The 15,704-nt window shown below is 39.7% G+C and overlaps 1 pseudogene; it reads right to left on the bottom strand.

Annotated features, from left to right (window-relative positions):
• Positions 1 to 15,704, bottom strand: part of LOC128787713 (chloride channel protein B-like) — a 93,770-nt pseudogene that overhangs the window by 74,755 nt on the left and 3,311 nt on the right.

The following is a 15,704-nucleotide window of genomic DNA, read 5'->3' as shown; positions in this document are numbered from 1 at the left end:
CAGGGTGTTATGTCCAAGATTAAAATTCAGGCTATTATATACATAAGAAACAGATGAAAAGTCTGGATCTGAACTCATAGTCCTACAGTTACAGAGATGGAGCCAGAAGCTGAGACTCTTTCTGGATCCCCAAAATATTCAAATGATCTACACTTGGAAAGTCCACAGTTTTGGCTATGGTCCTTCCACAGCTATTCTCAGATGATATTTCTTCATTCTTTTCCCCAGTTTTAGCATCTCTTTCCACGCAACCCATCCTGTTCTACCTATACAGCTTCCTCCACTTGGTGCTTTGCTATTGCCAAGTTTCAACCTAGAATTCAGATTGTTGCTACTTGACATGGGCCTTTCATATAGAAAGCACAAACCAGGACTGAAGTGAAGTATAGGAATAACCAGGCTACTGGCAAGCCCAGAACCTGCTGTTCAAAAGCCAAGGATGAAACAAAATGCCAAAGCAATGCAGAGGGATGTGCATCCAGATTCTTCATGAGTCCCACGTTTAAAAAGCGATGTGATACCTTGCTTCCCACCCTCAACTGGAAGCACAGGATCTGCAACACAGAGGAAGAGACATGCAGAGATACAAAACATTAAAAGGTCCTTTTACAAAAATGCAGTTTGTCGTAGTTCTCATTTGCCTTAACATTATTTTTAAAAAGCAATAAGTTTACATGACAGCTTCAGCATCTGGGGCACTTCCAGGAAAGCAATGAATATATGATCTCTCCAGTCTGGTCTGTGTGATGTTAACCCTGATCTAAATAAGGAGAAACTGCAGCAATTTAAGGCAAAGAAAGGCAACTGGACTACTTGAGAAGGACTCCTTTCCCCCTTCATTTCAGAGGTAGCCACTCAGGATCTTCCCAGCATATTTGTCTCAATTAGTTCTGATCTGTCAGAAGGGAGCATTACATTACTTTAAAGAAAACCTGGAGTGAATTGAATTGAATCAAAAAATTGAGTGAATATGCTTCAATATACCCTCAAGTTATTTGAGTTTCTTCTCAAGTATCAATCACGTAAGCCTTGATTGAAGGCTTGATTAGAATATCTGACTCCATCTGGACCAATCCATACACTTGATGAACAGCTTGTTTCTAAAATTTCCCTCTTGAGCTGATTTATGTTTAAATATTAAAAGCAAAACAAAAAAAAATTATTAAATGGATGACTATAACTTGCCTTGTTGCCTATACAGAACATGTCAATTTACACAAAAAGCCAACTTTCCCTTAAATATGCCAATTAAGTTGTTTTGTTAACTAATAAATCTAGTTTACTAGTTCAGTTTGTTATTTATTGTGCTAATCTATCTGTTTACTAATGCATATATTCCTCTACATAAACTTCTGGCTCCTGAAACCCCAGATTCCCAAAACCAGGAATTACTTTATGCTGTCTAAACACAGAAAACAGGGGAAAAAATATTAAAATTCATAGAGCCTGGCCTTGACCACTTTGCCCACCCAACACTAACTCTATCAAAGGGGATTAGCTGACCAAGAATTATCATTCCTGAGGAGCACTTTGGTGGACAAGCACAGCATTCAGAGCTGGGGGATGCGTTTGCAATTAGAAAGCTTTGCACTGGAGAGCACCATGGAGAGCTGGAAGGACTTAGAGGTTTCCTCTTCACAGCAGCACAGGCTATACTCAAACCACACCTCAAAGATGTCTGTCCCATGTGTTCTTAAAGATCTCCTTTGGTAAACACTGGCAGCAGCTATGTCAACATTTTGCAGCTTAGACTGCTGGTTATCACGCTGGCCACAACCAGCCTTTCTGTTCAGCTCTGCTATTCCTGGACGCTTTCTCAATCTCTGTCATCCGGAACAACTGAACTCTCCAAGCAGGTACATCTTCCTTCTTCCAGCCTGGAAAGTAGCCAGCATGTTTTGGACATCACCACAACCTACACGGTAACGATATGAACTCTGTTCCTGGAACAAAGAGCAGGAGATCTGTGGTATTTGACCCACCTGATCTCTGCTCAGAACTACAAGGAAAAATTAAAATGCAGCCAACATCTAGTGCAAGAAAATTTCTTCCAGACCCCAGATTGGCAACCAAAGGGACACAAGATACTTCCCAGTCTTGTATTTGCTTTTTACATTATTCCAGCATCTCAAACAAGAATATATTCCAAATTCATAATGGTCAATAAAAGAAGAAAAACCTGATTACTCTGCCCTGGTTTCGAAGCCATATGATTGTGTAACTCACTTATATCAAAGCCTCAAGTTCTATACATAAGTCTTTGCTACCAGTAAAGGAATGCACACAAAAAACAGCACATCTGAGAAGCAACTTAAATCTTGCAGTAATGCCAAAATAACGAGAGAGAAACAACGGAAGAAAGTGGGGTTTTACAATTAAAGTACAAATGGCTGAGCAAGAAGAGCAAAGCACAGCGAGTGGAGGTGTAGGGCTTGCTTACACACAGGATTTTGTGCCACTAACTCATCCTGTTTGAAGTCAGTGCATTTAGTAAAGACAGATTTCTCCCCTGGTGGCAACAGGAGGACTGCATTGCCACACTGCAAGAATACATGTACAGTACTGAGACTTACTGGTAGAAAAAACCCATTGCTTCTTAACCCACTTCTCTTGTCTTCCCGTGACCTCCTATTCCTCCTTCTCCAAGGAATAACAATGCCTGCCGGAAGAGCTACCAAAACTACCAAAAGCACTGTTCAGTGTAAAATGTGTGAGGAGAAGCTTTGATAGAAGGCAGTGCTGTCATGCTGGCATAGTCACATACAGCCCCATCTGGAGCTGCAATCTTTCACTATCAGTTTAAAAGCAAAACCATACACTTGACTGAGTTCAATCAGTACACAAGACAAAATTCAGCATCTTACAATTTCTTTGTTATTTGGTTGTTATTGCATCTCTTAAAGTGGCAAGGGTGCTTATCACTAATCCATTGGATCTCAAAGGGTAATTATATTTATCTGCTTCTGGAGCACTGACTCATAATCTCACATTACACTGAGATGAGCCAAATTTAAATGGTCCTAACTAAAGTCTTACAGCTGTAATCATAATTTCCTTTTTCAATTCCTAAGAAAAAGAGAAGAGTGAACAAGCTTCTTTTCCACATTTAGTCTTATTACAAGTTCATTAGAGACATCATCACTACCTTCAGCATGTGCATGACCTTTCAAAGTCCAGAACAATTTGATGCTTAATTCCTTTCAGATCTATCCAGTTTCAACATGATGTACTCTTTATAACTTGTAGCCCCACCAAATAAAAAATTGACACTAAGCCCATCTAGCCTCTAGGTTGGATCAGCCTGACTATTTTTGATTCAGAGACAGACAAATAATTATCGTGGTTTCAGATGTTTTTCCTTAACAGCAAAAAATAGTTTTGTTTTGAAAAATAACATTTTGCAAGCATTTAGTCCTTAAAATAAAGAGGAAAAAAAAAAGTATGTTAGAGTGATGGAAAAGACTTTTCCTGTAGCAACCCAAATAGCCATAGATACCAAGTCCTGGTACTAAGTGACAAAGGCTGCTTTTATAAAGAAAATGTAAATATATGTTATATATCATATTGCTTTTACAAACAATACTGAATCAAGTATTACAAGTCAAATAACAGACTAGAATTGGTGGCAAGCAGGTGAAAGCATGTGTCCTTTCTATATGCTTATATAAGCTGTTTAGAATTGTCCTGGTTCTGGCCCAGATCAGTGGGATGGGGTGTGGCGAAGACCTTGTGGAATTCAATACCATTTTATATCAGGGACATCTGAAAAGCCAGGGACAGGGCAAAGGGGCTCTTTTTCTTCCAAGAAGGGGTAAGCATGGAAGGCATAGGGTCTGTCCACCACTGTTTTTCTTTGACTTGAGCTTTATGAACATTTGCCATGTAAATCGCCCTCTCTTTGAATATTTTTGTTATTACTATAGTTGCTGTTACTGTTTGTTTCCTTAGCTCAGTGCTATTTCCAGTAAATTGTTCTTATCTCAATCTGTGATGTCTGCTTTTTTCTCCCACCAGAGAGGGAAGTACTTTTGCTTTTTAATGGAAGTACTAAATTGGGGAATACCATTCCTAAACCATGAAAATAGTCCAGTCACTAATGGCAAGCTAGTCAGTATTTACAGTTTGTTTTATGCAATGTATATGATGCTGCCCACGTGGAAGGATGAATAAATAGATTTTACAAATTTATGAATTTGCAAAAATCTAAGATGGCAGTGGCCATTTGCAATGGCTGTGAAATCAAGCTGTCATTTAACCTCAGTCTAAGCAAGTCTTTTTCTACTTCCTCTGGATTCCTCATATATATTTCTTAAGAAATATACTTGTACTGCAAAGCCTGTATCAGATTCAAGGATCTCTTCAGCTGTTTAACCACAAAATCCCAAGCCATTCAGCCACATATTCCCTGCCTGTTTATTAACACAATACTTGCCACTTTAAATTCCTGGATTATAGTTTTTACTGGGTTGCCTATTCATGTCCTCACAGAGAGGAATGATCAAATAATATCCCTCAGCCAACTGGAGCTGAGAATAATAAAGATTTTTCATCAATTTCCAGTTCCAGACTTCCAGCTCAAGCACAGTCTGTCTGCTATAGACTTATATACCTATCTACAAGGTCTTTATGTTTTGTAAAGCAGAATTAGGTTTCCAAATTGAAGAAGAGCTTGTGTGATACGTACATTTCATGCTCTTTTACATGTTTAGCTCCCTTTTGTTTCTTTCATTCTTCCCCCCCCCTATTTTGACATGTCAGCAAATGCCTCTCACTGGAAAAGTTTAAGTGTGATTAAATTTCAGTGATTAAAAGATTAAGTGTTACTTTTGTCTCTACATGAATTCATTTAAAATACTCAGGTCTGACACACCTTTGATTTTTTTCCATCTGAAATCTTTGTAACAGCTAACTAGAAGAAACACATAGATATGCTCATGGTGATCCTCCCCACCTGTGTTTCTAGTTGTTTCTCATGTGACAATTTCTCGCACTCAAGACAAGAGTGCAAGGAAGGAAGTACAGTAAATATCCTGTAATAGCTGTCATGCATACCTGCAGGCATTAAGTAAACAGTCCATTGTGAGATGTAAGGATGAATAAAACAAAGAAAGAAAAGTGTCTAAACCCACTAATGCCATCACTTACCACAAGAACATTGCCCTTTAGTCCTGCCCACATTTGCTCATAAGCAATGAGTAAGGCTGAGATCCATCCAATCTAACTTCACGGATGCGACTGGTGCAACCAGGCAACTGGCCTCTGACTCTGTGGCCAGCAGAGAGCACTGGTACCTCCAGGAAGATTTGGAGCACATGGAATGCTCTATGCACGGCCAGCCTGCCCACCCTGCACTTGGCAGATGGTGGAGATGCAGCCAGACCGAGTTCTTTGCAGGCTGCCACTTGTGCTCAGGATCTGTGCGTCTTTCATTAAGTTTTTTTCCATTGGTACTTAAAAGCATGCTGTGTATCAGAAAGGGTCCATTATTTCAATTTAAATTCGTCCCCATTTATGCAAATCTGAAGTTCCTGGTCAGTATGAAAGGTTAAAGACTCGTTTCTAGCTTGCAAACTCATTGCTTCCCTTCTCTCATGAGGATGTTATGACAGGATTAATACTCAGTTAATCAACAGAAAAAGTTCCTAGACATCCTAGCAAGACTAGACAGCTATAAAGCCTAAAGCCAATTATATGCTACGTGGTGGAGACACAGAATTACAATCCAAATGGCTGAATATATTTTATCAGGTCCTTCTCGTTGTCCATATACCCATTTTGAAGTAAACATGAATGAAATCAAAAATGTTTGAAATAGAACACAACACAGCAGAAGTGGTTTCCACTGGCTGCTTTGCATTCACCAAAAGCAAAAGGAGTTTTCACATGAGATGACTGCACTGCATTTCAGTGCTGCATTATTTATCATAATATAGTTCAGTATGACAGTTATATTTCATTCAAAATTAATGTTCAGTGTTTTATCTTAATTGAGATTAATTTACATTTCTATACAAATTGAAGATACACCCAAAATAAAAAGATACTTGGAAAATATTTCAGTAGACATCTGGAGAAAAATTACAGGAACACACAACCAGAGTAATAATATATTTTCCAAGCACAGGGTTTCATCCCCTCTGTGGATAGCTATTAAATAGCTCAGACAGCACATTTATGGAAACCTTCAAGCTGAGATTCAGCTGTGTGCAGTTGTGACAAGTTGTCAGACGATTGTATCTCAAGCTTTTGTTCCCCTGTATCTCAAAGATTACAAACTTATGGGCAGAACACACCTACAACAGATAGATGAAAAAACTGGGAGTAGTTCAGTCTTCACAAAGCTTAGGTCAGGTTTTGTTTTTGAAAACTTGACTCTGGGACAGTTCAAACCCAGGTCAACTTTTTGCCCAAAGTCCAAAGGGAGCTAGAAGGACAGCTAGCCTGGAGCCAGTGGCTACACATTTAATGCAGTAGCCTATCTTCACAGCTAGGTAGAAAGGAAAATAATCCTCTCAAGTATCCCTTTAAAGTTTTGACAGCTTATATATTAAGTATATATGCATATGTCCCTAAATTGTCCACCCTGCCCATGGAAACACTGAGCTTTTGGAACAGAAGCATTAGTCAACGTGATTAAAAAAAAAAAAAAATAGAAAAAGAAAGATAGCTCTGCCAGATTCTTGGCAAAACATTATCTACATTGTGATTTCCTCACAGAGAGAAAGGTGATGAATTGAGGAGAAGCAAATGCAGGCCAAGGGGCAGTAGGGCATTTAGAAGACAGCTTCGTCTAATCTATGGGCTGAAGATTAGATATTCAATTCCAGTCAAAGGAATGGTACTCCGGGTTATGTTGTGGGTGTGGAAGATACCGTGATGGGTTCTTTCCAAGTTTAAATGCAAACTGGTTTATACAAGATTATTTTTGGTTAAAGTCACTGTGACATAGTTTCTTTCAGCTGCCTCATTATGTGAGTTTATTAAAAAAAAAAAAAGTTGCATGGTTCTCTCTCAGATCAAACAGTTTCTTTCCTGCCTTTTTCTGCCAAGTTATAATAAAATAAGGACTGTGACCTGAGCAGGATCTTCTAGAGCTAACAGAAAAGGAAAAACAGTCTGAATAAGAGTTCATGCTACAAAATTAAGGAAAAAAAAAAAAAAAAAGCAGAATTTAAAAAAAGTACAGGATTAAGGCAAATATATATATATATGGAAAAGCTTTATAAGCACCACAGCCCTACAAAACACACGCTGTTCTCCCATTTTCAGGTATGAGCTGGCAAGGTGCTAACAACTCCATGAACTTTTGGAATCAGCAAGGCACTGCTTCTTAAACAACATAGAATAACTCTTAGGAGTTTTCTTAGTGTTTTCTTTGTGTCTGGCACTATATCTTTGCTAGATGGTCTTATGTTTAATTCTGTAGTGTCTTCTAACATATTACTGGCTTGTGTTGATGCATGTTTTGGTTTTTATTCCAGAGAGTAATAAGAAGTGTTTTTTATGAGCTTAAGCAGTTTGTGCAAGGTTTCTGTAATGTACCATGAGGAAGCCAAAGGCTTCCCAATGGTAGGGGAAATACATAGCACTCAAACATAGCACTCCAGCTCCAAATTGTTAAAACAGTAATTGTTACAAACCCAGCCTCTTGCAAACAGAAACCATGGCATTTCCACAGGACTAATGGGAGTCACACATGGGACTCTGCTCCTCGCCCTGCTGGATTGAAAAGTGGATTTTGGTTAAAATATCTCATTGTAGTGCTCAACAGCATAAAGTCACGAACCTGTAGAGAGATAGGGGAGCAAAGCTGTAGCACAATGTGAGAAGTCTGGGCAGGGGACAGGCTCTCCCTAAAGAGAAATCCTGTTTTCCTTACTGACCTTATTCACTCTTTCAAACTGGAAGCAAAAAGCTTGAAGTGAGCTTCATCAGGGGGTGTTCCCTCAGTAGATGGTGAGCAAACACAGCTGCCAACAGAAATGCCAACATCCTGCCACTAAGAGGAGCTGAAATTCAGCACTCATCAACAGCACGGGCATGCTCCAGCACAGCCCTTTCACTGGGATCCCTCCTCCTCCTCTTCCTCCTAGCCAGGTCAGATTTCACCTCTGGTGTGCCAACAGAGAACCCAACAGCAGATTGCTGCTCTGTCCAAGAGCAGGACTAGGCAGAGGAGGTGGTGGGCTGCCAGAGCACACACAGAACTTCCAAGAACTAAATGAAATGCACTCTTTCTGACCCTATGGAGAGGTAAACCATTGGGAAACATGCATCTGTACCAGTCTGTGGAGAGCTTGCAGAGACTTGGCCATGTGCCTCAACCTACAGTTACTTACACTTTTAGCTCTTAAAGTTTCCTCTCTCATATTCAAAATACTGTTTTCCTCCCACTATCACGCAGGCTGTCAATGCAAGTCAAGGTGATTGCCTTTTTCTGAAACTTATGTATTTTTGCTGGCTCGGAATGGAAGCTGCTGAAGGGATGTCTGGGCTGATGGGAGGAGAGCATCTCTATAACCAACTTACTGGTCTTCAGTTGGGCAATCCTCTCTCCAGCAGGGAGAGAAGAGAAAGCAAGATATATAAAACAACAGATATGCCATTCATAAAAATGCAGGCAAGTCTGCCTGTAAGAAAGCAAAAGAAAGGGGCTTCAGTGTGCACCAGTTTCCCTAAAGATAAGTTATCTCAACACTTAAAAAGACTGGAAAACTCCTCAGAAACAATTCCTCAAAAATAATGGAAATAAAGAAAACTTTTGACAAGTAGGTATTTACTAAAGAAACTGGCAGAGAATCTCAAATTTGCACAATTTACTAAAATTGCAATAGAAAAATTCTGAAGATTTTCTTTCTTCAAATTTAATCATAGAATGGTTTGCAATGAAAGGGATCTAAAAGATCATTTAGTTCCAATACGCCTGTCATAAGCACAGACACCTTCCACTAGACCAAACTGGCCTTGAGCGCTTCCAGGGATGGGGAGTACACAACTTCCCTGAGTAGCCTTGTCCAGTGTCTCACCACCTTCTCAGCCAAGAATTTCTTCTAATATTGAATCTAAACCTGCCCTTTTTAAGTTTGAAGCCATTCCCCCCGTTACATCACTACATGCTCTTGTAAAAAGTCCCTCTCCAGCCTTTCTGCAGCCCCCTTAAGGTATTGGAAGTTGCTCTAAGGCCTTACCAGAGCCTTCTCTGCTCCAGGCTGAACAAACCCAACTCTCTCAACCTGTCTTTGTAGGATTGTTAAGGTCATAATGTTCTTCATAACAACATGCTTAAGCTATAACCAAAGCATAAAACGGAAAAGCATTAAAATATTCAAAATACGGGAACCCTTTGCCTAGACCCTTTCTTTACCAATCGCATGACTCTCCCCAAAGACATGTGATGCCAAATGGAAATTCCAAAGCCTAGATGTAAAGTGGTCCCATCATGTCTTATCAGGACATTCAAATTCTCCATAGATTGTAAATAAATGCAAAAGCACACCAACACAACTGCTATGTGTCACTAAGCTAATAAAGTGTCATCAGAGTAGAAGAGCAGCAGGAGAGTGACTCTACAGGAAAAATACTTCAAGCATAAAAACCAGACCAAACAAAGAAAAAGACATCTTCTCTATTCTTATACATGTACCAACATTAAATACATACAATACATTAAATATATACATGCATTTTGAAAATCCATGTTTTCTTTACTGTGTTGTACATTATTAAGTACCAGCAGGTCAGATTCATTTTTTCCATCCAGCAGTTTGTGACCTGCGTTCATTAGTCTCTGTAATTATTATATAATTAGGAGGACCATATTATTTATTTATAAAGATAAGCACAGTCTCCAAAAGGTTGCTTGTTTTTCTAAGGGATGATTTTGGAATTGAATTCAAGAACGGCATATGTAATTGATTCATCCTTAATTTTAGGGAAAAAAAGAAAGCTCCTAGAAGACCTCTAAACACTACAAGGAGGATGGTTGGAATGAAGGCCAAGATGTTCATGTCCAGCAAGTTCTTAATCTGAGTCAAAGAAAGGAGAAAACTGTTCTGAGCATCCTGCCAGTGACATGAATTACTGCATCCTTTCTTGCAAAACCTGATACCTCAAAACAATTTCCATGGAGGAAATAAATTTTTCCTTTTGATTTCGAGAACTCAGCTAATTCATTTAAAACTGATGTCTTCTTGCACACCTCACAGAGGTGGAACCAAGCAGGCAGACACTGGTGTTGGCACATATAGGAGAAAACCATAATGTACTGCATTTACCACTGGCACTCAGCACTTCAGGTTACATCTAAATAACACAATATAATGGCTTTAATGAACACTTCAAAAAACTTTGCTGAATCAGAGCTTTGCTGAATGTTCGTTTCTTAAGTGTCAATCTGCATCCATGTGCATTGAGATAATTCATAAGTAAATCTGTGGAAATTCATGCTGAGCTACAACAACTTGCAAGACAACAAATCACAGGCACAGAACATAATCTGGCAGCTGTAATAGTAATTTAATTTTCTGCTTGACTCCTCAAGAAGCACCAAGGATGAAAGCAATATCACGTTTTAATTTTATCTTCCAGGCAACAAAATGGGGTCAAGAGGTCAGTGATAATCAATTAAAAGCTGTGAGGATATTATTTCCCTATTCCAGGTTTAGAGTTACACAGCTGTTTGTCATGATTAGGATATGAACAAGGTAAGAGATCATAAAATGTATAAAAAGCTACTGCCAGGATATGGGAAGGTCACATGTCAAAAGTTGCTGCAAAAAACCTTAAACTGGTCTAATCTTGGGGTTAGTGGATTGGACAAACTGTCAGCTGTCAGCCTGACTTAAATTGCTTGAGCATGAGGTCCTCTTATTGTTCAAATTCCTTTTCCTCCTTCCTTTTCTTCTTACCACTAATCTTATTCTTGTTCTTGCTAGAAATAGCCTAGAGTTTAACAAATTCACCAGGTGGCTGCACTAAACACATGTGGTATTCCCTGAAAAGAGAAATGCCAGGGTTGAAATCCATCCAAGCTTCAAGAGCTGGTCCATAGGGTGCTGCAGACAGAAAAGCTGGGTCTGAAAGAGGGAGAATCCCAGCAGCCATTCCCAGGCACCAGAAGCTCAAGACCTGCATGTACAGTCACAGGGAGTAGGGACAGACTCAAGGTGTATCACGCCTTAGAACCAGGATTACAACAATCATCTACATAGGTACCCTGTGTACTAAGCAAAACTTTAACAATGCTATTTTTACCAATAGCTGTAACAATATCCATCTTTTTTCCAAAGGATTTAAAGAGATCTAATATTTAAGGTATTGGAATTCAGAGGGAACAAGCTTTATTTGAAGCAGAAAATGGATCTGGTTTATTTACTTCAGGATCCAAATATCTTGCATTATATTCTACTTAATTCCAATCCTGAACTAAAACTAAAAATAGGCACACATGATTTTATTGCTTTTTCTCCCTACCTCCATTTTTGCTAAGGAAAAGATATACTGAAATATATGCTTTCAAGTATGTGTGTGGCAGTAAAGGTGGTCAAGAGAGTATTCCACAGCCTGTAAATGAAAGGTGGCAGAGTATACTCTTTGTTTTTGTTGTAATATAAACCACAGGCTTTGGCCAGTCATCAAGAAAAAAAATGGTACCTACAGAGAAACTTTCACCTTTAGAATTAATCCTATGGTCTTTGTAAAAATAAAGTGAAGTTTCCTGAAAATCTCATGCTCTGGAGTACAATAAATTCCCCTGGTAAAATTATGCTAGGTAGAATGAAACTAAAACAAACCAAATAATTTCTTGAGAAACATAACCCACAAGCTTTCAACTCAGTTTATTCACTGTAAACTGTGTTTTGTTAATGCCACAAAATATACAAGAAACAAAATTTCCCCTGAGCCTCATGTTCAGTGAAATGAAAATGTTTCTGCTTATCTGTACCGCATTAAGAGCCAAAAACTTATTGAACCCTGCCAGAAGTTATGCTGTTAATAATTTTAGCTAACTTTTCCCTCTAGTAACACTAAGAGAAGATAGAAGGAGACAGAATCCACTGCTCTTTTCAGAAAACATCCTCAGCTGAGTGTTAAAAGAGCCAAGCTTATTGTAAAATAGCAACAGAAGTGAATCCACTTTCCCCTCTGCACGCAGCTGTCCACTACACAATACTTTGGTTTCAGCAATGAATCTGGCTTCAGAGGGCTTGACCTCCTCCCTGCCCACATAGCCTCACCTTTCTGCCACAAACTCTTTTCTTCTTGGTGTGTAACTGCAGCTATTTGGCCACCTGTACTATGGGTTGGTCCACAAAAAGGATTTGGGTGGCATCCCAAATCCAGGGTCATCTCCACTTCCCCTGCTAAACCTGTGGTAAAGCAAAGATATCAGGGAGCATGCCTGCAAGAAACATTGCCCATTTTCCCAACCGAGGTACAGCTACATGTGGAAAATGCCATGATCTTTCGTTTCTGCATTGCTAGAGGGACACAAGCCAGAAGAAATTCAGAGATCAATGAAAGTGATTCAGCAATTGCTTTAGGAAAAATTTACCTACAGTAAAAAGTAGCAAAAAGTAGATTGGGATTCAGAATACCAGGAGTTTATTTCTAGCTCACTAATTGATCTCCAAGTCAAATACAAAGAAGGGTTATTTAGGCTGGAAGAAGTAAAGATCCTGATACTTGCACATCACTATTGTATCATCATCATCAGGAACAATAAAAATGAATGAAAGACATGAAAATAAAAGCAACTACTTTTTACATAAGGTAAAAGCTTGTGTCGTGCTGGAAGGAATAAAGCAAAGGCAGCTGAGGCTGGAGGTCACCTCCATTTTGCAACTGAGAACAAACAGTGATTGCATCTTTTCAAATGTTTAATCTGTAAGCACCAAAGAACAGGGGCACAGTACAACAATGTCTTCAACAACAGAGTGCTTGAGCCAGCTACAGAAGGGGAGGAGAGTTTATTTAAGAGCTTCTCTGCTTTTTCCTTTACTTCAAAGTATCTTCTTCTATCCAGCACCAACACTGAAAATTATCTCATGAATAGCTAATAAGAAAACAGTAGATGTTTTGTCTGTTCACTGTAATTTAGAACAAAACACTCTCTGTTGTATTTAAGTGATTTCCAGACATAAAGTGTGAAGGCTTCCATAACCCACTGATCTGATAACTGACTGTATCCCAGCTTTCCCCCTTCTCAGTCCCCCTTCTCTGATACTCCCCCAGCAAAAACACTGAAAGAAACAAGCCTAAAGCCCTGCATCTATTTCCTCCCACACCCACACAGTACATACCCATAACAGAACTCTTTTCTCAGCTTCAAAAAGCCAAAATGACCCCTGTAAACAAACCCATAGAGAGAAGAGAGAGAAGAGAAGAGAAGAGAAGAGAAGAGAAGAGAAGAGAAGAGAAGAGAAGAGAAGAGAAGAGAAGAGAAGAGAGAAGAGAGAAGAGAGAAGAGAGAGAGAGAAGAGAGAAGAGAGAGAGAGAAGAGAGAAGAGAGAAGAGAAGAGAGGAGAAGAGAGGAGAAGAGAGAAGAGAGAAGAGAGAGAGAGAAGAGAGAAGAGAGAAGAGAGAGAGAGAAGAGAGAAGAGAGAAGAGAAGAGAAGAGAAGAGAAGAGAAGAGAAGAGAAGAGAAGAGAAGAGAAGATGCATGGTGAAAGTGGCCACCAAGCAGCAGCAGCAGCAGGTTTGCCAGGCCAGCCTGATGTCCCACTTTTACAAAGAACAAGAGTCTGCTGATGACAGCACAAAATACCGAAGGTATGCCTGCCTGTGCACCAGCTGTAATGAAACTGTGCCTGCAACAGGTAGAAGAGACAAAATGTGGGTAACAGGGGTAAAAAAAGAGAAACAAAAACCACCATCATTTCCTCTCAAAGCCTGCTGGTATATTATGGGGTTATTACAGTGCCTTGCATCTCTAGGATGTGAGCTCAGATGTGTTTACCTTGACAAAATCCTTGGCCCCATAGCACCGTTTGGGTACCACAGGTATCATGGGACAGTGAGCTGCTGCACTAGCACCAAACAGTCCAAGAGCAGGCAGATGTGCCACTTCCCATCCTGGAATAGTGCACTCACTGGAGTGAGACACTGCAGTGAAAAAATGGTGAAACAGCTTGGGATTCACTAGAGAATAAGAGTACAGTCCTAGAGCCTGAAGGCTCAACATGCTGCCTCAGTCTGTAAATGTCTGAGAAACCCTCATGGAATATATATGCCTTGTCACCTCCCTGTAAAGGTGTGGAGCCCACATTTGCCCCAAGGAGCAACTCCATTGCTGTAAGCAGCACTAGGAGCTCAAGTAGCAGAAATCTGCACTGTGAGCCAGTTCCAATAAAGAAAAAGGAAAAAAAAAAAAAAAAAGGGAGGAAAAAGAGGAAGGAGAATAATTATAATATTATAAAAAAGGCATTAGTGGGCAGTCTTCCTTAAAAATTTCTATTGTATATTTTCACACACACAACATAATTTTCTTTCCAAAACACCCATTTTGCTCTATTAAAACAACATCCTGCATGAGACAAATGTTACATTTTTAAGGGAGGCCACAGTGTGCAAAACAGAGGGAAGGCTTTAGAAGGAGGAAATAAAATTATGCTTGAATTCTGTCTTAGAAAAACAGACTCAAAACCAGCCTTTGCAGGGGTTACTGGAGTGATGCTGATACATCTAATGAACTAATCAATAGTGCTCAAAAGCTTATAAAACTTGCATCCTCTGGATGTGCTATCTGACACCTCAGGGGTAATTTGCAGACGTGCTGAGCATTCAGTACCAGCTGAAGTCAATGAGTGTAAAAAACACTTGAGTATTTTAAACAGTATCAAACAGCAAATTCTCAGAATAAAAAAAAAAAAAAAAAAAAAAAAAAACCAATCAGTCGTCTCTAAGGATCTGGAGGCCCTTTTAACTTCTCTGTAGGGTTCACAAATTTTATCAGTACAAGGACAAGTAGCAGTGAGGATAATGGAGAGAAAGTAAGGGAAAAAATTAATGAAATCATGTAAAAGCCCTTAACAAAGCTCACCAGTAAAGTCACACAGGTAACTCCATGACTGATTTCCCAACTCACAAATGTTAAGATACTTTTGTGCATGGATTTTTACTTACATGTGGTGTTTTCCCAGTGATGTTGTTTCCAGCAGAAGGGAACTCAAGAGGTACTGCATGCCTTAGCACTGGCTGGGAAAGCTTTCCTTGGACATCCCAACTTCTTCCTCCAGCCAGCTGTACATGCTATGTGTCCCACCAGTGGTATCAACAATGAAATCGGACCCTTCCAACACATCCAGTAGAGCTCTCCAATGGAGGAAGGCCTTAAATGCCTTCAACAGCCTAATGCTTGCTGAGTTACTGCTCTGCCTGTGACTGTACCTGGAGTGGGTCCATCTCTCGAGCCTGTTCAGCACCAGAAGGTACCAGGAGAGTGGGAGTTTGTCATCCTGCTTGTTGTACAGAACTGAAGTCCCACTTAGACTGACACTTGTGTCTGCTGCTCACCAACAGCCCTCTCTGTGAAGGGGACTTCCATACAACCTGCTTCCCCCAGGATGGTTCCTGACTGCAAGCTGGTGCTTCTTTCTCATTAACTGGATCCTGCACAGAAAAACAAACATTTTCTCCACTTTTCTTACCACAATTGCTGATTTCTCCTATGAGTAACATTTTGTTTAACCAGGACAGCACAGATT

This window comes from Vidua chalybeata, chromosome 1 (assembly GCF_026979565.1).
Source record: "Vidua chalybeata isolate OUT-0048 chromosome 1, bVidCha1 merged haplotype, whole genome shotgun sequence".
NCBI classification, from domain to species: domain Eukaryota; kingdom Metazoa; phylum Chordata; class Aves; order Passeriformes; family Viduidae; genus Vidua; species Vidua chalybeata.
This window is presented reverse-complemented; position numbering and strand designations above follow the sequence as displayed.